Raw genomic sequence first — 27,162 nt, 5'->3', positions numbered from 1 at the left:
AGTCAGGAGCTGCATGATGAGGTACCAGTCAACCAGCGCCGGCACGCGAGACGGGACTCCCTGCAGACTGCAGCGGAGCGGAGAGCAGCCCGTCGCGGTGGCACCGGGACACGGCGGTGCCCGGCTCGCGCGTGTGGCGGCAACATGGCTACGGTGCTGCCAGGCATGGTACGCCACGCTTCGTGGCGATAATGAACACTGTCGCGGCTCAGGAACCTGCTAAACTATACTTTTTTCGTTGTTGGAGAGTGTACACTCCTGCTTAGAAAAAAACGTTCACTATGATGTAGAATTACAGGGCACCAACGAATAAAAAAGTTCACTGTTGGCAGCACGCCAGGTCACGCGGGCAGCCTGAGATTCGTGTTTACGTCTCTTACCTGCATCCTTTTCTCTCGTGTTTGATTTTTTTCATTTCGTTTTGTTTTTATTTATTTATTTTTTGTGGTATTGGGGTGGAACCCAGGGACCTTCTACCTCCAGCTACTACACCTCCGGACCTTTTTATATTTTATTTGGAAACGGGGTCTCACTAGGTTGCTGAGAGCCTCACTAAGCTGCTGGGGCTGGCTTCGAACCTGTCATCCTCCTGTCTCAGCTTCTCCAGTACTGGGATGACAAGCGTGCGCCACCAACGCCTGGCTCTTATTTCGTTTTTTAAAACGGGGTCTTGCTGGGTTGCCGAGGCTGGTCTTGAACCTGTGATCCTCCCGGCTGAGCCTTCCAAGTACAGACTGTAGGGGCGCGCCACCATGCCTGGCTTCTAGTACTTGGTTTATTCTCAAGCTGTTTTATGCATCCAGATTCTGGGAGCAACAGGCTATGTGTGTGCGTGCGTGTGCACATGCGTGTGTGTGTGCATATGCGTGCATGCATATGTGTGCGTGCGTACATGTGTGTGTGTCAGGGACACTCAGCATGCTGCATCCGGCAGGAGGCCTGGGTGTGCCGAGGCCACGTGGATGGACCTCAAACAGGCAGGGACTCATGGCCACCAGAGAGAACGAGCTGTTACCACGCTGGACGCCGCTGGGCAGACGCCCTCTCACCATGTCACGATGGCTGTGGTGCCACGTCACCAGGCACAGCGTCATCCTATGGGACCTCTGTCCCGTGCTGCCCATCGCTAACCAAAACATGGCCATGTGCCACACATCTGCTTCTCCATCCCACTACTTTGAGTCCTGCTCGTGTGTGTGTGTGTGTGTGTGTGTGTGTGTGTGTGTGTGTGTGCGCGCGCTGAGCCAAAGGCCATGAGTGTGCTAGACAAGCATTCTAACATTGCGCTACACCTCCAGACATTTTCATTTTTTGTTTTGAGAATGGGCCCCTCTCAGTTGCTGAGGCTGGCCTCAAATTTGAGATCCTCCTGCCTCTCAAGTTGCTGGATTATAGATGCACAGCTCTGCTCTTGCACTTATTCTAATTATCATGAGAATGCCCTCGGGGTAGACGCCAGCCCCCAAAGCCAGGAGACATGCCAGGCAAGTGGGCCCGAACCCAGCCCTCAGCCTGGACCCGGTCTCCTCCGCCAGCCCCCGCCCCAAACCACAGACCCACAAGCAAGAAAACTCCTGCTGGGTTTTAAAAGCTGCTCATTGATTTGGGGGGTTATTTGTTACGTGGCCGTATTACAGAAACTGCTGACTAATACACACACAATGTATCCACATTTAAAGTACACGCAAAGCTGGGCGTAATGGCGCACATTCATAATCCCAGCGCTCGGGAGGCTGAGACAGGAGGATCGCAGGTTCGTAGCCAGCCTCAGCTACTTAGTGAGGCCCTCTGCAACTTAGTGAGATCCTGTTTTAAATAAAGATTAAAAAAAAAATAGGGTGTAGCTTAGAGATAGAATTCCCCTGGGTCCCATCACCTATACTGCAAAATAAAATAAATAAATAAAAATAAAGTATGTGCAAAAAATATTACACATCTGTAAGAATACATGCAAATGATATATATGCTTTTTTGTGTGTGTGGTACTGGGGTTCCTGAAAGCCCTTCTACCTCCGGGCTACACTCCCAGACCTATTTTATATTTTTGAAACAGGGTCTCTTACGCCAGCGCAGCTGGCTTCAAACCTGAGCGATCCTCCTGTCTCTGCATCCCAAGCGTGAGGATTACAAGCGTGCGCCACCACGCCCGGCTGATATATATGCTTTAAACAGGACCAGAGGGTTGCCTGTACGGAACAGAGGGGAGTGGGTAAGGGGATGGGGGAACCAATCAATTAATCAGTCCACCGCATGGACAACCGAGGACCCCGACCTGATACGAAGAGTGATACGAGCTCCCTCTCTTCCCTTGAGTTTCAGTCTCCCCAAAATCAAATCCCTGAGGGCCGGGCCCTAGAAATAGTACGGGGGACGTATACAGTTGGTGTTCAGTAAGTACTTGATGAGCCAATGCCTTTGATAAAAATTCAGAAGGCTTTGGTCAGAACCCCCTTTCTGGAAGGAAGTTTGATTGTCTTGTTAGAATGCAAAACCCAAACATCCCCGCTGGCCTCTGTCGCCCGACTTCCCAGTCTGAGAGATCGGGATTGGCCGTGGACTGGCCTGCGTGCACGGGGCCTGCTGGAGGCGGGCGGCCCTCTTTTGAACCTGCCTACCCACTGAGTTCCCTTTGCTGGGAACACAAAGGACACCTGGTTGAACTAAATTGAATCTTCCTCACCATCTCAACCAGCTTATTTGTCAACTTCGGTCCTAAAGGGACGCTGATGAGAACGCCACGGGAAATAAATGAGCCGGCAGAGGCGCGAGGGCAGGCAGCGGGTGCTTTCTGATGTGAGGGCCACTCCCTGAGCCTCCCCTGCGCCGGGCCCCAGCAAGTTTTCAGGGAACAGAGGTGGCGTGTGCAGGAAGGGAGGACCGAGAAAGCGAGCCAGCCCGAAGCCTGCTTCCAATGGAGGAGGACACGGAGAGAGCTGGAAGCCCGGGCCGCCCGAGCGGCACCGTGGAGGTCCGGCTCCGCTGCCCACCAGCCTGGGTCTGAGGACTCCTTGAGGAGGTAGAAAGGAAATAGGCAGATAGGGAAAAGGCCTTGGTAGAAAAAAGCTAATTTCCTGAGTTTCCTGAGGGGCGACAAATTCCTGAAACTCCAAAGGCTCAGAGATAAGAAGGATCAGAGCTTCACAAAGCCATCCTGAGTTTCCTAATCAACAAACCCACCCAGCAAGTCTGGCATTCCTGAAAGGAGACCCTTCAAAGAACTTGCAAATGTCCTATGCAAATTCTCCTTGGAGTCACCACAACCACAAATGGACTTGCAAGCGGTCAGGCATCAGCCAGTGAGATGGCAAAAGTGGGTCACTTTCCCACTCGGGACCCCCTCCCCTTTTGGGGAGCTGTTCTTTCTCTCGCAGGTCGTGTTGGCACTGAGAGAAGGCAGAGTGCATCTGAGGGCACGTGGCTCGGGCGACTCTCGAGTAGTGACCTGAAGGCCTCTGCTGGACATCATGGCTGACCAGGCCCCTAGGGGTGACCTGTACCTCTTTTCTGGCAGATCGCGTGGACTCTGGGAGAAAATAGTTTGCAACTGATGGGCACTTGGCTCGGGCGACACTCGGGTAGTAACTCTGAAGGCAGCTACTGGACCCCGGAGTTCCGACAGCCCCTATGGGGTGTTCGGCCACTTTTCTCTATTCCCTTCTGGCAGACCACGCAGACTCTGGAAGAAAGCAGCCTGCACCTGAAGGCAATTCGGCTTGGGCTACTCTCAAGTATTGTCCTGAAGGCAGCTGCTGGACCCAGAGTTCCAGACCCTTTGGGGGTGTTCAGCCACCCTTGCCCCATTCCCTGCTGCTTCCAATAAACCTTTTACTCCCCTTCCTGAGGTCTGCGGGTGTCATTCTTCGCTCTCCATAGACAAGAACTCGCCGGGGTTTTCTCGCAAGAAACCCCCGTTTCATCCTGACTCGCATTTTGTAGCTGTGTCCTGAGAGAAACGTCAGGCGAGGCTGAGGTGGTCTGCGGCCGCACCTGGCCCAGGGTGGCGGCTTCACAGCCTGCAGCTCCGGTGTTTGCCGAGCGCCCGCGGGAGGCCGAGCGTCAGGCTGGAGCTGGGCACCGGACTGGGCGGCCAGGCAGTGCCCTCGTGGAGCTCAAGGGGGAGGGCGACTATTTTAGACCAGATAGTGGGGGCTGGCTTCTCTGACGATGGCACTGAGGTGAATCAGGGGCTGAAAAAGATCCCCGTGGGAAGCCCTGGCACAAACAGGGACAGGAAGAGCCCAGCTCCCAGCTCCTGGGGTGGCCACCGGGGAAGGCCAGGCCCCAGGTCCCCAGGCCTCTGTCTCCCCCACTGGCCACACCCCAATGGGGGTGGGGGATGTGGAGTCCACAGTGAGGGCTCTACTTGGATTTTTACTTCTGATAAGACTAAGTAGTAGCCTGTGTAACTTTGGGTTGTTTTTACCCTCAGGAATTAGCTGAAATCTTAAGTGAGGGCAGGGGTGGTGGCATATGCCTGTAATCTCAGTACTTGGGAGGCTGAGACAGGAGGATCGCAGGTTCGAGGCCAGCCTCAGCTGCTTAGTGAGGCCCTCTGCAACTTAGTGAGACCCTGCTCTCAAAATAAAAAGGGATGGGAGTATGGCTCAGAGGTAGAACACCTCTGGCTTTGATACCCAACAATAAAACAAGTAGCGGGGGGATGTGGTGGGGAGGCAGTGATGTCCTAGTGGCCATGGGTGCGGTTGGGGAGCCACTATTATTTGGTTTAGTAGATGGATGACGCTGAGCCAGAGGGATCCAAGATCTGGGTTCAAATCCCAACTCAGATTTGCAAGCAGAGCGGCCTTCCCCACTCTGAGCCTTGGTTTCCTTACTTGTAAAGTAGACGGGATTGTTCTGACGTGAGTGCCTCCCGGTCCCTTTAGGGCCTGGGCTGTGATTGGCCTGGGCGTGTTAAGTCAGGCGGTGCCCTGAGCAGGTGCAGCCAATCCCTGATCCTCCTGTCTCAGCCTCCCAAGTACACGGGTTGCAGGCATTTGGGGCTGGAGGTTTAGCTCAGTGGTAGAGCACTTGCCTCCAATACTCAAGGCCCTGTGCAATGCATTGCAATCCCCCCCCCAAAAAAAGGTGCAATTTAATAAACAATAACATAGGTACATACCTGTGATCCCATCTCCACAATGGAGATTAATGACAGGGACCCCAGTCCTTTGAGCAACGCTTTGCCCTCTGTTGTCCCGCCCCCGGCCTCACCTCATTGGACCTGAGCAGATCCGGCTCCAATGGGACCAATTAGATTCTCTCTTGTTGGCTTTTTAAAAACAGGGCCTAGGGAGTTGGTCAACTGCAGGTCAGCCCCCCCCCCCCCCCCGCAGAGCTTGGGGAGGTCACGGGATAGGGAGGGCTTGCTTAGAGGTGAGACCCTGGCCATCAGAGGCAGAGTCAGGTCCCTTCCCACCTTCAATATCTGCATGGGGTTCTGAGGCCTCACAGACAATCCTCTTAACGCCCCCAACCTTCAATGCAAAGATGAGGGGCTTAGGAAGTGCTTTCCGGTCACGGCCCTGGTCTGCCTCACTCAGATGGCCCCTGAGAGACGCCCCAGAGGGCCAGGCAGGACGACCTCGACTCCCCAGAGCTGAGAGTTCCTGGCTCTGCAGAGGTCTCCACCCAACCAAGCAGCCCTTGTCACTCTGGCTGGAGTCTCGGGAGGGACAGAAGCAGATGCCCTAACAGAGATTTCCAAAGCCCCTCCGGCAGAGGGCGTCAGGATGAACAGGCGGGCAGAGAAGCCGCAAGGATCCCGGCGGGCTGGGCACCACCTGCTACAAGGGGCCGGGCCGGAGAAAGACTGAAATCAGGCTCCTTCATCGTGTTCAAGACACAAATCAAAGGCAGGGAGGCACAGGCCGCTGGCATCCAGGGGTGCGATGTCAAACGTGTGGCGCTAAGTCAGCAGATCCCCCCAGCTTCGCCTCGTTTCTGACTTCTCTGGCCAGAAAGAGGATAATTAAATAGAAAAGGGCAGAGGGCACACTGGTCAGGAGGACGGAGTCCAGGCGAAGGCCCAGCTGTCTGTGCCTGTTCGGCCTCCTGTTAGGCGCACACGCAGAGCCGGGCCTGGGGACCCTCCGCGTGGATCGATGGGCCTTTGTTGGTGTGCAGCGGGCTCCTCCCGGGAACTGGTGAGGAGCCAAGCACCTGACAGCAGGCGCATTTCAAATTCCAACTTGTAATGAGGCATTCCAACTTCAGAGGGGGAAGAGAGTGCAATCTGCAAATTCAAGGGTGTCAGGCGTGTCAGCCAGCCAGCCAGCCAGCCACCCAGGCTCCGGGTTAGCTGCAGGGGTGGATGCTGGGAGGCGAGTTCAGTTTCCCACACCCTCCGCACACCTGTCCTCCTCCCACCTGTATGCCTGGCTGCAGGGCGGGATGGTACTGTGGGAAGCAGAGAGACAGCTCTCAGGCCACAGAAGAGGACTTTCAAGCAGCAAGACTCTGGACTTTTAAGTTCAAAAGCCACAGTTTTCATTGTGTATCATATATTCAGAAGAGATGAAGGTCAGAAGGACCACTCCTCTCCCCTGGCCTCAGGCTATGCTGAAAAAAATCAGCTTCTCTAGCTGGAGGGATGGGAAGGGGAGTCAGGGGTATGACAAAGATGTCTACCAACAAAACCCATTTCTTCTTCCTCGTGGGCACACAAGGAAAGTACTTTTTATTTGTTTATTTATTTATTTATTTATTTATTTATTTTTGGCACCAGGGGCTTTTCTACCTCCGGGATACACTTCAAGACCTATTTTATGCTTTATTTGGAAACAGGGTCTCACTAAGTTGCTGAGGCTGGCTTTGAACCTGTGTGATCCTCCTGTCTCAGCTTCCCAAGCACGGGGATTACAAGCCTGTGCCATCATGCCTGGCTGGAAAGCACATTTTCCAATGTCCGCTGTGGCAGGGTGCTGCCATGTGACCAAGTTCAGGCCAACAGGATGAGCCGCAGTCCCACACCAAGCTCTTCTTCCTCTCTATCTCCAACACTGGCTGAAGGGAAGACTCCAAAGCCCTAAAGGAGGGACAGCCACCAAAAGGAAAGGAAGGCATGCCTTTGAATGAACCCATGCAGGGGACACCTGCGTTGTGCTCAGTGTGAGTGGAAAGTCAGCTTTTGTCATGCAGAGCCCAAGATCTGGGGGCTTGCTCCTTATAGCAGCTGGTGATACTAATACAAAAGGAAGCAAAGAAAGCCGGCAGCATGGCAGGGATCTCGGAAGTGGGTCACCGTAGCCTTCCCCAACACACGTGCACACGCTCATGCACACACCTTCCTATAAGAGACTAATAGAACTTAGGTAATCTCACCTCCCACGGGGAGATGGGGGAAGAGAGGGAGGTGGAGAGAGAGAGAGAGAGCAGTGAGGACCTCAGTGGATAAGCAAGATGGTCCATGCATACAACCTCAAGAAGGAATGAGGCTGGTGTGGGATGCTGCAGCGGGTTTCTGGACAAACAGGCCTGGACAGCTCGGAATGTTCCTCTTGAGGCCAAAGTTGGCATGAGTGTGGATGAAGAATCAGCAGAACTCATGGGGCTTTAGGGTCGGATCAAGAAGGACCTGGTAGAACCCACACAGGTTAATCACTTATCAGTGGGTGGTGGGTGGGGGGATGGACAAATAAGTGGATGGATGGATGGGTGGGCAGATGGATGGGTGGTGGGTGGATAGATGGGTCAGTGGGCAGGTAGGTGGATGGATGGAGGGAGAGTGGATGGATAGAAGGATGGGTGGTGGGTGGATGGATAAATAAATGGATGGACAGATGGGTGGGCAGATGGATGGGTGGTGGGTGGATGGATAAATAAATGGATGGACGGATGGGTGGGTAGATGGATGGATAGTAGGTGGATAGTGGTGGTGGACGTATGGGTGGGTGGGTAGATAAAGGAGCAGGTGGGGTAGGTAGATAGCTGAATCCCCTCTGAGTATCCTCATGTTCTTTTATATCTGTGTAGCAGATATGGTCTAAGTACTGGAAATACAGTAACAAACAAAGCAGACAGCGTTTTGGTGAATACTACAGCCTTTGGTTCATATCTCTGCAGTTAGACCTAACTACAACCCTGCTACTATCAGTCCCATATCATAGATATGTAACCTGAGGTTCAACAAGATATAAATAACTTTCTTCCAAGTCACAGAGCTGGAGAGTGGGATGGTAGGGTCTGAACCCAAGCAGCCTGCTTCCAAAGCCCTATGCATGCTGCTTTTAGTGAGTTTTTGATTGGATAAGTTGAACCAAGACAATGAACACATAAACCCACAGGTCTGCTTGTCCTGGCCGTGCCTGGTGTCTGAGCCCACAGGTCTAGCATGGTGGTGATGGCTGGGGCCACTCTACAGCAGCCCCTTCTGGTGGGGATGCACACTCCAGCTCCAGGGCCGGTACGTACTGAGCACCTGCTACACCTGTGGCTCCCATCCACCCTCTTCTGTCGTCCAGGCTTTCTGCCTGTGTCCTGTAGGGGTTTAATTTGTGCTCCCCGGGAAAAGCCCTTGGACATATATGGGACATCAAATTAATGAGGGGCAGGAACCCAGCAGCCCTGGGAGCGGCCAGCGGCAGCCATGAGTACAATGTGTTTGGAGCCAAGGCCAAGCCCCCAGGGTCCCGTGTGGGTCCTGCTGCATGCCCATAGGGAAGCAAGAGGTAAAGAGGGGCAGGGGAGGGGGAGCCAGGGAGGGCTCCCTAGGACCTACTGCCAGGCAGAGACATACATGGAAGTGCTGGTAGAAATACTGGGACCATCAACTTGGGGAAGGAAAAGGCTTTCTTTCTTTCTTTCTTTCTTTCTTTCTTTCTTTCTTCTTTGTGGTGCTGGGGATTGAGACCAAGGTCATTCTACTCTGAGCTACACCCCCAGCCTGCTTTTATTTTAAAGCAGGGTCTGGCTAAGTTCCTGAGGCTGACCTAGAACCTGAAATCGTCCAGTCTCAGCCTCCCAAGTACAGAGATTACAGGGGTGTGCCACCACACCCAGCCTGAAAGATTTCCTTCTTTCTTTCTTTCTTCCTTCCTTCCTTTCTTTCTTTCTTTCTTTTCAAATACTGGGGGTGGAACCCAGGGGGGGCATTCTACCTCTGAGTGACACCCCAGCTCTATTTTTTATTCTTTATTTTGAAACCGGGTCTCACTGAGTTGCAAAGGGCCTCACTAAGTAGCTGAGACAGTCTGTGAACTGCGATCCTCCTGTCTCAGCCTCCCGAATGCCGGGATTACAAGCCTGCGCCCCCACGCCCGGCTGAAAGATTACAGAAAATGTGTAGAAGAGGAAGAAAGAGGAGGAGGAAGGGGGGAAGAGGAGGAAGAAGTGGAGGAGATGAGGGGGAGGAAGAAGAAGAAACAGAAGAGTTGGATAAACTTAGCAACTTTAAAATTAAGAATTTCTTTTTTTTTCTTTTAACAATTTTTTTATTGAACATAAATAGTATACATTTAAACTATATTTGGTGCCCTCTTCCCCCCGCCCCCGTTTTCCCTCCCCCCCTCCCAGCAATGGTTGTCCAGGTTAAACATGTCTTATTCATAATTTTACACATGTTCAGGTGTAGACCCTCATTAATCAAGATCAGCCTTCCTCCTCTCCTATCTTTCCATTCAAAGAATTTCTCTGAACACTTACTCTACGCCATATAACAATTTAACTCACAATTTATTCAACACCTATATATATAACAGCTAAAGCTATAAAGCTCTTAGAAGAAAACAAGGAGGACAAGTTTCCTGATGCTGGATTTGGCAGTGATTTCTTGGGTGTGAAACCAAAAGCACAGGCAACAAGAGGAAAACAGACACGTCGAACCAATAAAAATCTAAACGGCATCGAGGGACGAGGCCGAGAGTCTGGAAAGGCAGCCCGGGTCCGGGGAGGAGCTGCTTGAAAATCTGCTAGCTGATGAAGGGTTAATATCCAGAACACATGAACAGCTCCTCCCCTAACTCAACAAGGGCCATCACCAAGGACCTGAGTAGACACCTCGCTGAAGAAGATCTACAAAGAGTCACGAGAGCCACGAAAAGATGCTCATCATCAGTAAACATTAGGGGAATGCAAAGAAAAACCACAACGGCGGAGGGGAGGAGAGGGGAGGAGAGGAGAGGAGAACCGGGCGCGGGGTGCACTATGATCCCAGTACTTGGGAGGCTGAGACAGGAGGATCACTGGGTTGAGAACAGCCTCAGCAACTTAGACTCTCAGCAACCTAGTGAGACCCTGTTTCAAAACAAAAATTAAAAAAAAAAAAAGGTCTGAGGGTATAGTTCAGAGGTAGAGTGCTCCCAGGCTCAATCCCCAGCAACACAAAAGAAGAGAGGGGGAGAAAAGGGGAGAGAAAGAGAGCAGAGGAGAGCAGAGGAGAGGGGAAATAGCAGGCGTTGCCAGGAACTGGAGAAACTGGAACTCCTGCAAGCTGCTGGTAGAAGTACAAATGGTGCAGCCACTTTGGAAAATAATGTGGTGGTTCCTCAATTAATCAAACATAGAGTTACTATATGATCCAGCAATTCCAGTTCTGGGTATTTACCCACAAAAGTAGACAACAGAGCCGTAAACAGATATTTAAACATCTATGCTCATAGCAGCAATGTTCTCAACAGCCTACATATTAACCTAAATGTTCCTCAGTGGATAAACAAGATGGTCCATGCATACAACTTTAAGAAGGAATGAAGCCGGGCGTGGTGGTGCATGCTTGTAATTCCAGTACTTGGGAGGCTGAGACTGGAGGATCACAGGTTCAGAGCCAGCCTCTGAAACTTAGCAAGACTGAGTTTCAAAATTTAAAAAAAAAGGGCTGAGGGTATAGCTCAGAGGTAAAACACTCCTGGTCCAATCCCCAGTACCACAAAAGAGGAAGAGGAGGAGGAAGAGGAGGAGGAGGAGGAGGAATAATAAAATTCTGGCACATACTACATTATGGATTTACCTTGAAGACATTATACATCAGACACAAAAGGTCAAATATTGATGACAGCACTTTCATGAGCAACCTAAACTAGTCCAATTTGTAGACAGAAAATAGAATGTTGAGCTGGGCGTGGTGGCGCACGCTTGTAATCCCAGCATTCGGGAGGCTGAGACCAGAGGATTGCGGTTCGTGGACAGCTTCAGCCACTTAGTGAGTCCCCCTGCGACTCAGTGAGACCTGGTTTCAAAATAAAGAAAAAAAATAGGGCAGGGGGTGTAGCTCCGAGGTTGAATGTCCCTGAGTTCCATCTCCAGCCCCACACACACAAAAAAAAAAACCAAAAAAAAAAAAAAAACGAAAGAAAATAGAATGTTGGTTTGCAGGGGCCGAGGGGAGGGAGACAGAGGGAGTTATCGTCTAGTGGGTACAGAGATTCCATCTGAGAAGATGAGGATTCTGGAGATGGATGGTGGTGACGGTTACACACAATGCGAATATATTCAACGCTGCCGGACTGTGCACTTGAAGATGGTAAAGATGGTAAATTTATGACATGCATATTTCACTACAATAAAAAGTTAAAAACTTCTGTTCATCCAAGAACATCTGAAACAAGGCACGCCACCGAGTGGGAAAGATATTTGCAATACATATGAGCAACTGAGGATTATAGTATGTTAAAAAAAAAACTCCTATGAATCAATGAGAAAAAGACAGATAATCTTATAGAAACACTGGCGCAGGATGCAAACAGGCACTTCACGCAAGAGAAAATCCAAATAGCCACGAACACGAAGAGACGCTCGGCCTCATTAGTCATCGGGGAAATGCAAATTGTAAACCGGCAAGACACCATTTCTCACCCGCCAGATTGGCAAAATTTATAAACCTGCTAATGCCGAGTCTTGTCAAGGACGGAGAGATGGCAATTTTCATACTCCATTAGTGAGAGTATAAATAGGAATGCCCACTTTGGGAAGTAGCTACACCAAGTCCAAGACCCGCTGAGCCGGCCCGCAATGCCAGGTCTGGGTAAACACCCCAGTTTTCAAGCCGGAGCCGGCCTCAGGGTCAGCAAAGGGCACATAGACCTCACTTGCCGGCCCCGCCCCAGAGCTTTCAGCTCAGGTCTTTCTTGGAGCCTGAGGAGCCGCAGCTCTAATGCGTTTCCCACGTGAGGCTGAAGCTGCTGGTCTGGGGACCACACCTGAGGAACCAGCAGCGCTGTTGGTAACAAATGCTGAAGACAACCCAACGATCCCGTAGGAGCAGCCTGAATGAATACCAGGTGGTACGCTCATACAACGGAGCATCATACAGCAACAAAAATGAGCAGACTATAGGTACACAATCAAATCAGATGCAAAAGAGATGCCACTGATGTTTTAAAAAAGTGTTCAAAAGTGAGCAAATCTATAGTGTTTAAGTTTGTGTCCTTGTTAAATTATACAGCAGGGCGGCTAAGGAACTCTTTCTGTAAAAGAACAGAGTAAATATTTCATCTTGTGCAGGCCAGATGAACTCCGTCACAATCACTCAGCTCTGCCATTGGAGCCCAAGAGCAGCCTTGGACAACACGGAGAGAAATGAGCACGGCTGTATTCCAATAAAACTTTATTTACAAAAAGATGCACCGGGCCATAGTTCGTTGACCACAGTTATAACACTGAGTGAGACAGGGTAGCCCTCCTCTGGGGGAGGGAGTGGGTAGCGGTCAAGAACCAGATCCAGGGGGCTTCTAGAAAGCTAGCAATGACCTTGAAGGGAATCAAGGTTTTTCTTTATGACAATTTGTTAAATATAATTTGTATTTTACTGAATTGTATTATGTTTCCCAATTCTAAAAAATAAAAGTTTAAAGGAATAAATAATAGGTCAACAAAATGTAGTCTCCCCATACAGAGCAGTGGACCTCACTGAGGGAGATGAGTGGTTGCTGGCGGCCAGGAAGGGGAGGGAGGAGGCTGCGTGACAGCGAGGGCCGGGGCATACCCACTGGGGCAACAGGGCTCTTGAACTCAAAATGAAATTTCCAGCAGACCTCAAGCAAAGCGAAGCTTTGTGGATGTCAGGCTGGCTTCCGGAGCCAGAGCCGGGCGGACCCTCGGGTACCAAAACACAGTGGGGTAAGAGGATTTTGTTCTGGTGTTCCACAGCACAGGAGGGTGACTATAGTCCACAACTTGTCATACAGTTCAAAGTAGTTAGAACAGAGGAGTTTTGAAGGTTTCCCAACACAGAGAAATGATCATGTTTGAGGAGATGGAATGCTAATTACACGGTTTGATTACTATATGGTATATACGTGTATCAAATACTTATCATTCCAGCTCCATAAGGAAGAGCAAATATTCTGGGTCATTTTTTGTTGTTTTATGGTACTGGGGATTGAACCCAGGGGAGCTCTCCTTCCGAGCTACACCCCTATTGCTTTTTATGTTTCCTTGGCAACAGGTCCCCTGAGACTGCTCAGCATCTCGCTCAGTCTAGACGAGGTGTCTGCAGAACCTCTGACCTCTTGGGCTTTAGATTGTTGAGGCTGGTCTCGAACCTGTGACCCTCCTGACTCAGCCTCCCAAATACTGGGGTTACAGAGGTATGCCGCCACACCTGGCTGTGGTCAATTTTTCAAAATGTTATTTGGCAATAATATGAAACTAAGTACCGACGTACGCCACTTGCGAATCCTCGCACACGTGATGCCAAGGGAGAACAACTGGAGGCTGGAGTCCTCGCATTACACGGCTCCACTTAGACACGCCCAGCATTGGCAAGGCTGTCAAGATGGAGAGTACACCGGCGTGTCTAGGTTTGTGGGGAGATGGCTCAGAGAAATGAGGGTTCCCTTGGTGTGACAAAAATGCCAACTCTCAGCCGGGCGTGGTGGCGCACGCTTGTAATCCCCGCGCTTGGGAAGCAGGGACAGGAGGATCACGCAGGTTTGAAGCCAGCCTTGCTGGCTTAAGAAACCCTGTTTCCAAATAAAATATAAAATAGGTCTGGGAGTGTAGCCTGGAGGTAGAAGGGTTTCCAGGAACCCCAGTACCACCAAAAAAAAAAAAAAAAAAAAAAAAAAAAAAGCCAACTCTGAAGGTACTCATTGAGCCGTACAACTTATGTGGGCAAAAGGAAACAAAATTTTAATAAAACTATTACCAAAATAATTTATTTAATTTAAAATTGGGGCGAGCTCAGTGGTAAGGCAGTTGCCTAGCATGCACAAAGGCTCTGGGTTCCATCTCCAAAACAACTAAGTAATGAGCAAAATCAGGGTCTCTATCCTTGGGACCAGAGATGAGTGATAGGCATGTTGAATGAGACCAACCAGACAGAAGCCAACACACAGAAGCACCCGTCCTTCCTCCTGCTCCAGAAGCCCCAACTCATCACCTTGGGCCCTTTCTCTGTCTTTGGCAAACTATAAGATGAAAATAGGAAGCCCAAGAAGCCAGAGATTTGGGGGGCAAACAAGAGTCGGGGTATCATCCCTGCCAGAAAAATGAAGTGTGTGTGTGTGTGTGTGTGTGTGTGTGTGTGTGTGTGTGTTACTGGGGATGGAATCCAGGGGTTATTCTACCTCTAAGCTACACCTCCAACCCTGTTTTATTCTTTTATTTTGAAACAGGGTCTCATTAATTGGAGAGTTTCGCTAAGTTGCTGCTGAGGCTGGCAAATCTGTCCTACTGTCTCAGCCTCCCAAGCACTGAAATTACAAGCATGTGCCACCACGCCCGGCTGACACAAACTTTTTAGACTCAAATGCAATTTCCAGAGAAGGCTCAAGTAAAGCAAAGCAAAGCCTCGTGGGAGTCAGGCTGCTGTGGGAGCCACAGCTAGGCCTTGGGAGCCAACTCCTGGGCTGGTCCCTAGGAACAATCCCAGTGAGTTCCTAGTGCTTTGGGTGGGGCGGCGGGGTTCAGACCCTGCTCCTATGCAGGCTAAAGACGGCACATTCGGGTGTTCTGCATCCCAGCTTCACAGCGCCTCGGGGGAGCCTGGCAGATGGCTGCCAATGTTGAGGCTGCAGGAGCCAGCAGATGGCTGCGGCAGGAGCAGAGGGTGCCTGGCTTCCCTCAGCTGCCGCCTCCCTCCTGCGCACCACGCAGGTCCTGACAGCTGTGAGCCCGTGAGCCTCCCAGCTGGGTCACAACACAGAGAAAACAGACCAGAGAGCTTCCCAGGCACAAGAGGGACCAGGGGGCCCCCAGGCTGGACGGGAAGACCTGTGAGGTGTGGGCAGAAATCGCCCGGGGCTGACGGAGAACATCTGACTTGCTGTGTGACCTCAAGCAGGTAGCTCAACTTCTCTGAGCCAGCTGCCTCTCAGCTCTGGGGTAAGCTGGAGAGAATGGCTCCCGCTCCAAAGAGCTGTCAGAATAGTTCAAAGAAGCAAAGGGGCATGGAAGTATCCAGCAGCAAGTGGAATTCTGTGCATTCCTCAGTGCGGATCAGTTGAGTGGCAGCCGAGAAGAAATGAATGCAAATTAAGTCACTTCCCAAGGCAGCCTTCGGGGTGGCTGAACCGGAGGGACAGGGACAGCCAGACCCTGTAAACGCTCAGGTGGGACATCTCACTGAACTCTCAGGAAGGCCCCACGACGCGGGTGTGATGATCTCCATTTCACAGATGAGGGAAATTGAGTCCTAAGAGGAGGAGTGCCCTGCAGAGGCCTCACAGCTGCCTGCGCACTTCAGCATAACTCTGGGAAGCTCCGCCTTTACGTCCCAGCTCTCAGCACCTGGGCCTGGAGCGGGTGTCCTCACCTCTCTGAGTCTCAGCTTTCTTTCTTTCTTTCTTCTTCCTTCCTTCCTTCCTTCCTTCCTTCCTTCCTTTCTTTCTTTCCTTATTTATTTATTTTTAACCTCTCTGGGTCTCAGCTTTCTGATCTGAAGAATAAAAAAATAAATAATACCTAATTTGTGGACTATGACTAGGGTTCAATGGAATGATGGCTTGAAAGGCACTGGCATACAGCAGGTGCTCTATAAGTGCTCCCCATAGGTGTTGGGGCTCGCTCGAGGGAGGCTATGCACACTGCAGGGTCCACTTCTTAGGGCCTGTGCACAGGAAGCAGGCCAGCTATACTCAGCCCGTGGCAGCTACAAGGAAGTTCATCACGGGGACTCAGTTTCCTCATCTGTAAGATAGAGCAAGTGAGACCAGGTTTCTGAGTTCTTCTGTGTAAACCAGCTTTCCATCACTGAGAAAAAACACCAGAGATCAGCCTGGTGTCTAAGGAGAGAAGGTGTATTGTGTTCTATGGTTTTCAGAGGCTTCAGTCCATGGTCATTTGGCTCTATTGATGTTGCATGTATGGTGATGCAGTGCACCATAGCAGATACTTGTGAGAGCAGAAACTGTTTTCCTCGTGGCTATTGGAAAGCAGAGAGGAAGACAGACAGAGAGATAGGGGATGAGGTCTCAATGGACCCCTCAAGGACCTGCCCCAATGACCTAACTCTCTCCCATGAGGCCCCACCTTCTAAAGTTTCCACCACCTCCAAATAGGGCCATATCTAGGACCAAGTCCTCATATACATGGGCCTGTAGGGGATATTCAAGATCCAAATGGTAGCATGCCTCCCTAATTAACCTCTTCTTGGCCTCAGTTTCCCCACTCATGACATGGTATATCAATAATACAAACCTTTCCAAGTTGCTGGGGATCAGGTGAGCCTGGAATGTTGCTCAAGCATAAATAAATCTGAGGTTTTTATTTTTTTTTTTTAAGCAACATGGAAAAAACTGACTGGCACACTAAAACTATGGTTGACAGATAGTACTCGGGATGAATCTAAAGCACTTAGACTTTCAAAGTGAATCAATATAAGGAAATACAATAAGTGAATGAAATGGGGAGGTACAGTACAAGGCAAGGTTGTGGGTACAAAAGGAAAATGCAGGCCCTTTGTTGAACAGTCATGAAGAATTTCAAGACATGACAATAGAGGATTGAGTCAAGCATAAGGTCCATCTATGCACAGGACCTATGTGGCCATACAGGTCATGTCATGAAGCCAGCTCTGGATCTGGATCTTAGCAGGGCCACAGGCTACATGGATGTATGCATGTCTTTAATTCATAGAACTGAACACCTATAACTGATGTCTTTCATTGTTTGGAAGTTATATGAATGAAATTATAATTGGTTCTCTCTATCTGTGAATTGTCTTCACAGACTCAACCAACTGCAGATGAGAAAAATGTTTTAAATTGCATTTATATAGAAATACAATAACGTACAGAGTTTTTCTTATCATTATCCCCTTAACAATACAGTAGAACACCTATTTACATAGAATTTACATTATATTAGGCAGAATAGGTAATATAGAGATGATTTTAAATATATACTTAGCCAGGCTTGGTGGTGCATATGTGTAATCCCAGCCCTTGGGAGGCTGAGACAGAAGACTCACAAGTTTGAGACCAGCTTCAGAAATTTAGCAAAACTCTCAGCAACCTTGTGAGACCCTGTTTCAAAACAAATACTAAAAGAAGGACTAGGGTATAGCTCAGAGGTAGAATTCTGGGCTCAATCCCCAGCACCACAAAATAATAAAGTACATACTTTATGCTATATAGGAGTCTAAAATATATGGTAGAGGTTATATGCAAATACCATGGCATTTTATATAAGAGATTTCGCATTTGTGGATTTGGGTATCTGATGTACCCAGTTCTTCATGGATAACAAGGGATAACCGTCTATAGCTTTTTAAAAGGAAATATGTCTGCTCTGGTTTGGTTATTTAATGTCCCCAAAGGCCATGTATTGAAGGCTTGGTCTCCATCCCTGGTGCTATTGGGAAGTGGTGGAAACTCTGATAGGTAGGGGCTTGTAGGAGGTCCTTAGGTCGCTGGGGCTATACCCCTAAAAGGGTTGTGGAATCCCAGTCACTTCCCCTCTCTCTTTCACTCCCTGGCCACGCAGTGAACTGTTGTATTCCACCATGAGCCCCAGCAGTGATGTGCTGCCTCACCACAGACCCGAAGCAACAGAGCCAACTGACCCCTGACTGGAACTCTAAAACCATGAGCCAAAATAAACCTTTTCTCTTTATAAATTGATTGCCTCCAGCATTTGTTATAGTAACAAAAAGCTGACTAACACACTTGACAAAAACAGGGTTATCACTTATCTCCACTTTGCGGCAGTGTGAATCGGCAATAAGCTGCCAAGCACAGAATTGAGAGAGGAAGATAGTCATCTCTTCACCCTGCCTGCGTGTCCCTGGCCCCTTCATGCAGTTGTATGGGGTGTGAACTTCGCAGTCCAAAGCTATTTACATAGACCACATTACAAGTCACTTGCACGATGGACCCCAGAGTTTTACAATTTCTCACACTGAGATATGATGAGACCTCAGAGCCATTTGGAAATTTAAATTACCACTGTTTACATTTAATGGAGTCCTCTCACCATGGAGAAACTGTTTCCAATTATAAAGCATAAAAGCTGGTCACTGTTGAGGGCTAATATGACGCTCAGTAAGAGAGTGAGCAGGCGAGAGTGCCCAGATACCTAATTACCTGGAAAGATAATCTTGAATAATTGGAACTAGAGCAGCTAAAGCAATTATTAGATGTTGTGATCTCCGGGAGCAAACCTCCACTAGGCTTGGGGATTTAATAACTGCGTAATTAGAGGAATCCAGAACTTCAGAGGAGAATGCGGCAGAACCCACCCTCGAGAATCGGGGAGTGAAGCCGGTGGTTGGCTGAGGAGGATGGTTGCAGTGCGGCGGTGTGGACGGAATGTCAAGGCAGATGGGGTGCAGCTTAAAAGACCTTGGCACCCTGGAGGGTGAGCTGACTTTGATTTAAACCCGCTGTGTGACCTTGAGCAAGGCTCTGAACCTCTCTGGGCCCTCCCTTCCTTCCATCGTTCAGCCATCACTGCCGGGCACTGAGGCCTCTTGTCGCGTCCCTTTGCATAGACTCTTCATTCTACCAGGATGATCTCCCCTGACCTCCTGATGCACAAGGACGAACTATGCTCCTCCTCAAGCCCTTCCCACGGGGTGCTTGTTATGGTTTGCATCTTAAATGCCCCCAAAAGCTATGCGCTAAGGGCTTGGCGCCCAGCCTGCGGCGCTGTTGGGAGGTGGTGGAATATTTAGTAGGTGGGGCCTGCCGGAAGGAAGGTAAGTCATTGAGGGCGAACCTTAAAGAGAACATTGGGGCCCCACCTCTTCCTCCCCGCCCTTCTTTTAGTACTAGGGGTTGTAGGGGCTTTCTACCTCTGAACTTCACTCCCAGCCCCAGTTCCTTTTTTATTTTGAAACAAAGTTGCTGAGGGTCTAGCTAAGCTTCTGAGGCTGGCAGCAGACCTATGATCCTCGGGTCTCAGCCTCCCAAGCACTAGAATTTCAGGCACCACCACGCCCGGCTTCCTCTCCCCTTTGTTGCTTCCCAGCCCCCACGAGCTGAGAGTTCCACAGACACCGAGCCACTCCGCCTTGCCACAGCGCAAGCAACAACCAACAAGCAACCACCGACCAGACAACCTCTGGGACTGTGTGCCAAAGCAAGCCTTTTCTTTTCTTTTCTTTTTTTTTTTTTTTTTTTTTGTGGTGCTGGGGTTCCTGGAAGCCCTTCTACCTCCGGGCTACACTCCCAGACCTATTTTATATTTTTGAAACAGGGTCTCTTACGCCAGCACGGCTGGCTTCGAACCTGCGCGATCCTCCTGTCTCCGCCTCCCAAGCAAGCGTGCGCCACCACGCCCGGCTTTTTTTTAAGGTGTCTACCTCAGGCAGTTTGTAACACACCAGCTCGCCACCACGCGGCTTCCTGCAGCTTCCTGTCTACCTTCAAAGACGGAGGCTCTCTGTCCCTGTGTCCGGCCCTGCCCCCAACTCAAAGGTGAGATCTCTGAAGCAAGGGCCGCCGGGTTCTCCTCACACTGAGGGACGAGGCCGCGGGCCCCAGGCCAGGTGGACACCAGTCATAGAAACCCTTTCCTGAAAGCCAGGCTGTGTTCTGCCCTTGTCCCGGGAAGTGAGTGGCACCGGGTAGCCGGCTCTGGTGTGGGTCTTTTGGGAGCAGCCAGCAGGTGATCGCCTGGGGAAAGCTTCCGTGCATGGGCCAGGGCTGATCAGACTGTAAGTGATACCAGCTATGTCAGAAGGCTGCAAGTATCACCTCGATATCGCCTGAGAGTAGGAGGTAAGATGGGGTAATGGACCTGTGGAGTGCTGGGCAGGTCTCTTGAAATGTCTGTCTTGGGAGCACAGAGCAAGGGAACCGGGGTGATCTGGGGTCAAGGGAGGGATCTGGAGGTGGGACCTGCGGGTTGGCTCATAAGGGTTGGTGGGGAGCACCCCAGGTGGCCAGGGATGGGTGGACTGTCCCCGGATTAATACACATGGCTCTGACCGCCGGCCACCGGGTGTCCCGGCTGCGGCCAGCGGGCCGTCCCCGTGTGGCTCCCGTGTCAAAGCGTGGGCATCTGTGGAAGTTGGCCCCCCCTCTCTTTTCCCTGCTCAGCGTGTTCTGATCTGTGCACGTTTCAGTTCTATGACATGGATCAATAAAACGCACTAAATAAATTAAGTGAGCAGCAGAATTGTAAATCGATTTCAGGCAGAGAACAGAGAGGTTGAGGGAACCGACAAGAGACTATTGTAGGAGCTGATGTGGGAACTGAGTCACACAGGGCTCCAGCTGCGGCCGCGGGCCCTGAAAGATCAGACCGATGAAACCTGCAGCTCTGGAGATGGCTTCATAGAAATTGCTGGCTGAGGGCTGCCGGAGATCCCAGCTCCCTGGGAACAGGGCAGCAGGCAGGGGTGAATTAAAACTGAGCTCAGGCCTGGTGGATCAGAAGAAACTAAGACTTCAGAGGCCGGACCCAGGTTTCCAAATCTGAATGGACCACCCTGAGTCCATACATATTTTATTCATTCAACAAACCTTTACTAAATCCTTACTCTGAGCAACCCTGCCCCACACATGAGGGCCACACACAGGACAAGGTATAGTACTTGTCCTCAGAGAGCATCCGGCCTGGTGAAGGTCACCATAATACGTCATGATGGGCGCTAATAAGACCTGTCACTGCAGTGAGCCACCCCTGGGGGCCAGGGACAGCTTTTCATAATGGGTTGTGCTTGTACTGGGCTGTTGTTTTGTTCTGGCACTGGGGATTGAACCCAGGGACATTCTAACTCCCAGGTAGACCCCCGGTGCTGTGTTGTTTTGAAAACTGAGGGTCATGCCAAGTTGCTGAGGCTGGCCTTGAACTTGTAACCTTCCTGTTTCAGCCTCCAAAGACTGGGAATACAGGCATGTGCCACTGCACCTGGCTTATGCTGGGGTTTGAAGGGTGAATAGAAGTTTGCAAGGTAAGCGAGAGGTGGTAAGGGCAGGTCAGACAGAAGGGACTGTGTACCCAAGGTGCGGAGGCAAGGGAAGACGAGCGGTCTGGAGAGATGTGTGGGCATGGTGGGGGGCAGAGCCAGGGAGCCGGATTCACGTCAGGGACGGTAGGAGAGGATGGAAACAGACAGGAACCTGATCGTGATGAGCCATGAAGGTCATGTTCAAAACGCCTAAGTTTGGGAGCCATGAAAGGGTTCTAAGCAGGGACCCCCTGTGATTGGATTTTCATCTTAGAAAGATAATCTGAAATTCAGCCTGAGAAACATTGTCTCTTTCCCTTTTAATGAAGCACCACACACGTGCAGAAAGGGAACCGAGTATAGACCTACAGCTAGGTGGACTTGTCCTCAAGCAAACACAGGAGAGTGACCAGCGCGGGCTCAGGATGGCACGCCACCGCTCCGGGTCCCCGCCCCCAAGAGCAGCCGCTGAGCCCGCGCGCACACACAGGGGCCGCTGTCTGTGTGGTCCCGTGTCTTATACCGTGAAGCCACGTGATAAGATGTCTTTTGACTCTGACTTCTCTTGCTCAACACCCGTGCTGCCGCGAGCAGCTGTCTGCCGTCCCTTCTCATCTCTCTAGAATATTCCACAGTGTGTGCTGACAGGCGGTGTGGAATGGACTTTGAGCAGCACAGATCAGAGCAGGGCGCCAGCTAAGCGATTACTGCCACAATCCAGGAGGGACAGAGCGACAGATGCGGAAGGCGCTCAGGAGGCAAAAGAAACTACCTGTCACATAACTGGACTCGGAGAAGGAATTGTTGAGGGCGACAGTCTGGCTCCTGGACTGGAAGATGGAGTGGACACTGGTGAGGACAGGGCAGTGGGCAACAAGGGCCTCCCCGGACACCTAGGTTCATGGGGGCTGAAGGCGCCCTAGGGGAGGTCTGGAGACAGCTGGGCCCAGGAACGCGGGGACTGAAGCAAAGGATTACCTCCACTCTGTCTCAACACCCCACGGTTCCAGGAGAGGAGTCAGAGGCACCCGCCCACAGGACAGGGAGGGTGGGAGAAGGAGATGGCCACAGAAAGAAGATGATGCCTTAGAGGCTAGGAAGATCGGGCATAGATGATGGGTGGCATTGCAGAGGGGAAGAAGCTGGGCGCCCGCCACCCGTGTGCAGGACACCAGGGAGAAGGAAAGTCCAGGCATGAGGGCCCAGGCCCTGCTGGGCTCCACACTGAACACCAAAAGCCAAGTGGCAGTGGACATCTGGGGCTCTCACGTCCCCCCCAGCGCCCTCCCGCACCTGGTCCCCAGAATGCCGGCAGCTGGATGCGGGTCCTGGAGATAGGAAGGCTCCTCTTTAGAAAACAACCCGCCCCAGAGAAAACCCTGCTGATGGCCAGGGTGGGTGGGCCGGGTGGGCTTTTCTTATTGTAGCCCCAGTGCTTGGAATCCCACCACTCCTGGAGGGCAGGGGCTTTTGCCTCGGCCCTCTTTGCGCCCTCTGTGTCTACATTGGACCTTGCCACATGGTAGGCGCTTAGGAAATGCTTAGGAGAGGCTCCTGTGAACATGGCGGGCACACAGACGTGGTTCCATTGGTGTTTGGTGAGAGAATGGGTGGTCATCTCCTCAGCAAAGATTCAGGTCATTTAGGGAGAAGTAAAGGTCTTGATGAAACCAAGGGAGACCTAGCCAGGCAAATCGGTGAGTCACACACACACACACACACACACACAGACGCACGCACGCACAGAAACCTAGCCAAGCCAGCTCCAGCCTGTGGCCAGGCCTCGATGTGTAGATTATTGTTCAGCAAATCATTCCTGCCCCACCCTGAGCCTCCACAGGAGTAGTTGTGCTTCCTGTCCCATTGAAGTCAGACTTGGCCGTGTGATTTGCTATCAATATGCTACAAGCAAAGGCTCTGCAGTCAGCCTCCGTATCATCGCCATGAGAAGAGCGCCACCAGGTCCCCGCTTCCCTCTACCTGGAATGGAACCCCTGCAAAGCAGACTTGAGCCCAGTCTACAGCCTAGAACCAAGGCAGCCTGTATCAGTGAACCCCAAGAAAATCCACAGGCACGAGAGCAGTAATTGCTGTAAAGCCACTGGGTTGTGGGATGACTCGTTACTCAGCATTACCATTAATATTGCATACCGATACACCAGGTTTCAAGATTATCAGCGGATTGTAGTTACTTGGTCAGAGATTCATGCCCCTGTGAATAAATGTCTGTGGTTTTGAGACACAAGGAAGCCTGGAGGAAAGAGACAGGAAGCATGAGAAGCTTTGCCTTGCATTTTCAGAATCAAGTTCACAGCATGCAGGCACTGCTAGTCACCTGCACTTGTACATTGCATCTTCTTAAATTACTCGGGCACCTTTGTTAGCTCCTCCCCATCTGCCCAGCACAGCCTGCCATGCGGGCCTTTGTTAGAGCGCTGGTCCACTGCTTTGCCAGCGCTGCTCTGGGACTGGACAGAAGTAAATAGGAGACTCAGAGACTCCCGGGCTGGCAAGGGAAAGAGAGATGTGTACTAGTCACCATGATTCAACTATGATACAGGATGCTCAAAATAAATAGGGACATAATGTGAATGTCTAGCTATAGACCTTGGCTAAATAAATTGTCTTCATGTGATAGACTGTTATACAGTTGTTTCCAAAAAATGAAGACAGGAGCTTGGGGTGTAGCTTAGAATTCACAAGACCCTGGGTTCCAACCCCAGCATCACAGACACACACACACAATGAAGGCAAGTTCTGTGTACTGATGGAAAAACATTCCATGATTTCACAAACATTAATATGTAGATATATGTACATACATGTATGTATATGTGTATAGGCATATGGGCTTTTAATTCTTTTTGCAAAAACTGATAAACCAAACCATTAATAGTGACTATCTAAGGGTGGGCTTATAAGACTCTTTCATCTCTAGTTTACACACTTAAAGGTTATTCAATTTGCATAACAATTACGTGTAACTGTGCTATGGTGATAGGCAAAGCTGTGAAAATAAAAAGTGTCCCAGGAGCAAGAAAACATGCAAAGGCCCTGTGGCACACACCAGCATGGCCCACTCAAGGAACAGCAAGATCTGGGAGCTGGTGAGGGAGCAGCGGATGAGATCCTGGGTACTGGGCCAGGTCTCTCGGTTCCTTTCGGCCACAGGAGGGGCACTGACTTTTACCCTGAGTGAAATGGGAGGGGTGTGGGTGGGCTTTCAACAAGGGAATCCTATGATATGATTCAGGCTTTAAAAAGATCGTTCCGACTACCAAGAGAATGAGGAGGCAGAAATGGAAGGAGGTAACCAGTAAAGAAACTGTGGCCGGAATCCAGATTTTAAAAACGGCTCTGGTTTAGGCCGGTGTAAAACGAAAAAAGATATTCCCCATCTGGAACATGAAACTAGAATGGTCAAATAAAGAAAAATGTGTGCGTTGATAAGAAACAAAGACGCTACACAAATATTTTGCCCAGGAGCCGGGGGAGAGGGTGGGAGTGAGGAGGTAGCATTTGAGAAGGGCCTTGAACACAGACACATTTTCCAGGTGGAAGGCGATGGCTATAGTTTGTATCTGGAGTTCTCTTGGGAGGAGTTGGAACCTTTAAGTGGTGGGGCCGAGGGGAGGAAGTTAGGTCATGGGGCCTGTGCCCCTGAGGGGCCCGTGGGACACCAGTGTCCTGCTGTCTCTCTTTAGCTTCCTGGCCACCAGGAGGCGGGCAGCTTATACCCCGTGCCCCTCACTCTGCCACAGGCTCAAAGCCACAAGGATGTCCCACCATGGACTAAAAGCTCCAAAACAGAGTCAAAAAAAAAAAAAACCTTTTCCTCTGTTCCAGTTGATTCTCTCAGGAATTTTGTTCCAGCCACGCAAAGCTAGCTAAGGGAGAAGCTCAACAGAGAGGGACGCTCCAGCCTGAACCCAGCTCAGAGGCCCTAGAGAAGGATGAGAGGGTCCCCCAGGTCTCAGAAGCATCCCCCCTTGTAACCTTCCCAACTCTGGCTTTTCAGCAGAAGAACCAGGCATATAAGGGCCAGACTGCGCACGCTCAAATCCCAGCTCCCTCTCCACAGACCACCCCTCGCCCACCCCAAGGAGGACCACTCAAGTGTTGGAGAGGCAGTGAGTGTGGAAATCATTCTGCAACTTGGACGCAAAGCCAGCCCGCTCAGCCTCCTGTCAGCATTTCTATGCACACAGCCAGGGTCCTCAGCGTGGCCGCCGAGCCCTGACAGTAAAATCTCAGAACCAGAAAAACAAAAAGATCCAAGCTCTCGGGGGCCCTCGGTCCTTGCAAATGAAGTGTCAAGACAGGTCCGCAGCCTCCTGCGAGGTGAAAGCACCTGTCACTGTACACGGACGCACATGCACACATTTTCAAACGCACGGACAGGGCACACGACCCAACATGTGCATGCACGTGAATGCACCTGTGTGTGCGTGCATGAATGCCTACCTTCTCCCGCCCCTCCAAGCCCACATTCCTATGTGCTTGTTCCTCCAGTGCACATGCAGGCACAACTGCACAGGAGCACCTGCTCGCGTGTGCACATGCTTACTGTGGACAAGGGCAGCACACGAGTGTGCATGCGTGTACTTATACACGCGCACATGCACACACACAGGCACTGCTTCAGGTGTGCCAGGTGGGGAGTTGACCCTGGATCCCTGAGGGCCTAGGATTATGGGATGGCTTCCTAGAGGCTTCCGTACCCCCGCGTGTGGGTGGAACCCAGGATCTCTACTGGGGTCTGGACTGAAACCTAGCTCTGCCCCTCAGTAGGTGGGAGACGTCAGCGACTCATCTCAGCCTCAGTTTCTGTGTCGACAGGTGGGGGTCGGGAGGACAGCCCCTCCCTCACGAGGCCACGGAAGGTCCCTCGGTTCCTTGGCACAGTGAAGATCAGCCTTGCCTTAGCAGCCCCAGCAGTCATGCTTCTTAGTTTCTACATTTGGAGGCCCAGCCTGAGTTGCTCAGCCAGTGCTTCCAGGCCGCCAGATTGAGCGGCCAACAGGACACCGTCATGGGGAAACTGAGTCCCGCCCTCAGCCCGAAGCTCGCTGGGGAGCCCTGGCTTCCTCCCGTAGGCTAGGTCCCACGGGAAGTCCCACGTGCTGGGCCCTCCGTCTCACTTGGCTGGAACCCTCCAAGGAGATGGCCCCAGCGAGAGGGGATTCCCCAGCCTCCAGGACACAGGCCCCACGCCCTGCTTTTGTCAGCTTCCAAATGGACGGCCTTCTGCCTCAGTTTCCCCTCCCTGACTCCCAGGACCAGCCCCTCTCTGACGGGCTGTTTGAGGGGACCGCATACCCGTGTCTCTCTTGCAGCCTTTCTCCCGGGGACAGGTGGGAGGGGAGAGGACCACCTCCCCTGGGTCTCTGTGGTGGGATTTCCTCCAGTAAGTACCATTGCACGTCCTCCATGACAACCTACCCCGGCCTTTAGCTGGACAGCGCTTCCCAGCATGGAAACCACATTTCCCCACCTCCCTGGCAGCTGAGTGTGGCTCCACGGTAGGTTCTGGCCGGGCGCGCGCCTTTCTCCAATGTCGATATACACAGGTGACGTGGGGCAACCGCTGGGGACTTGGAGTTGACCTCCAACCTCTGTCCTTTCTTCACTGCCCTCCCTCCTCTACTGCGTGGGATGCCCATGTGATGGCCTGTGCTCTGGCTTCTAGCTTAGACCATGAAGACCAAGGCATGGGGTGGCAGAGGAGGGCCACAGGGCCCAGGTCCCGGGATTTCACGTAGCAGGGAATTCTCTGGGTGGCAGACCCACCAATCAGACCTGTGCGCCACATGCTCACAAAGCAACAGGGACCAGACATCTGCTTCCCTCTCCTGAGGCAGAGCCCCCAGCCAGAGGCGACTCCAACA

General features: G+C 51.3%; 1 protein-coding gene across 4 annotated transcripts in view; it reads right to left on the bottom strand.

Annotated features, from left to right (window-relative positions):
• The window catches only part of GSG1L (GSG1 like), a gene marked incomplete at both ends in the record, with an annotated part of 230,803 nt that overhangs the window by 123,739 nt on the left and 79,902 nt on the right, over window positions 1–27,162 (bottom strand). The gene's annotated exons all lie outside the window — the stretch shown is intronic.

Source organism: Muscardinus avellanarius (assembly GCF_963383645.1).
Source record: "Muscardinus avellanarius genome assembly, chromosome: 10".
Taxonomy (NCBI): Eukaryota; Metazoa; Chordata; class Mammalia; order Rodentia; family Gliridae; genus Muscardinus; species Muscardinus avellanarius.
Note: the sequence above shows the minus strand (reverse complement) of the source record. Positions and strands in the feature narration are given on the sequence as shown.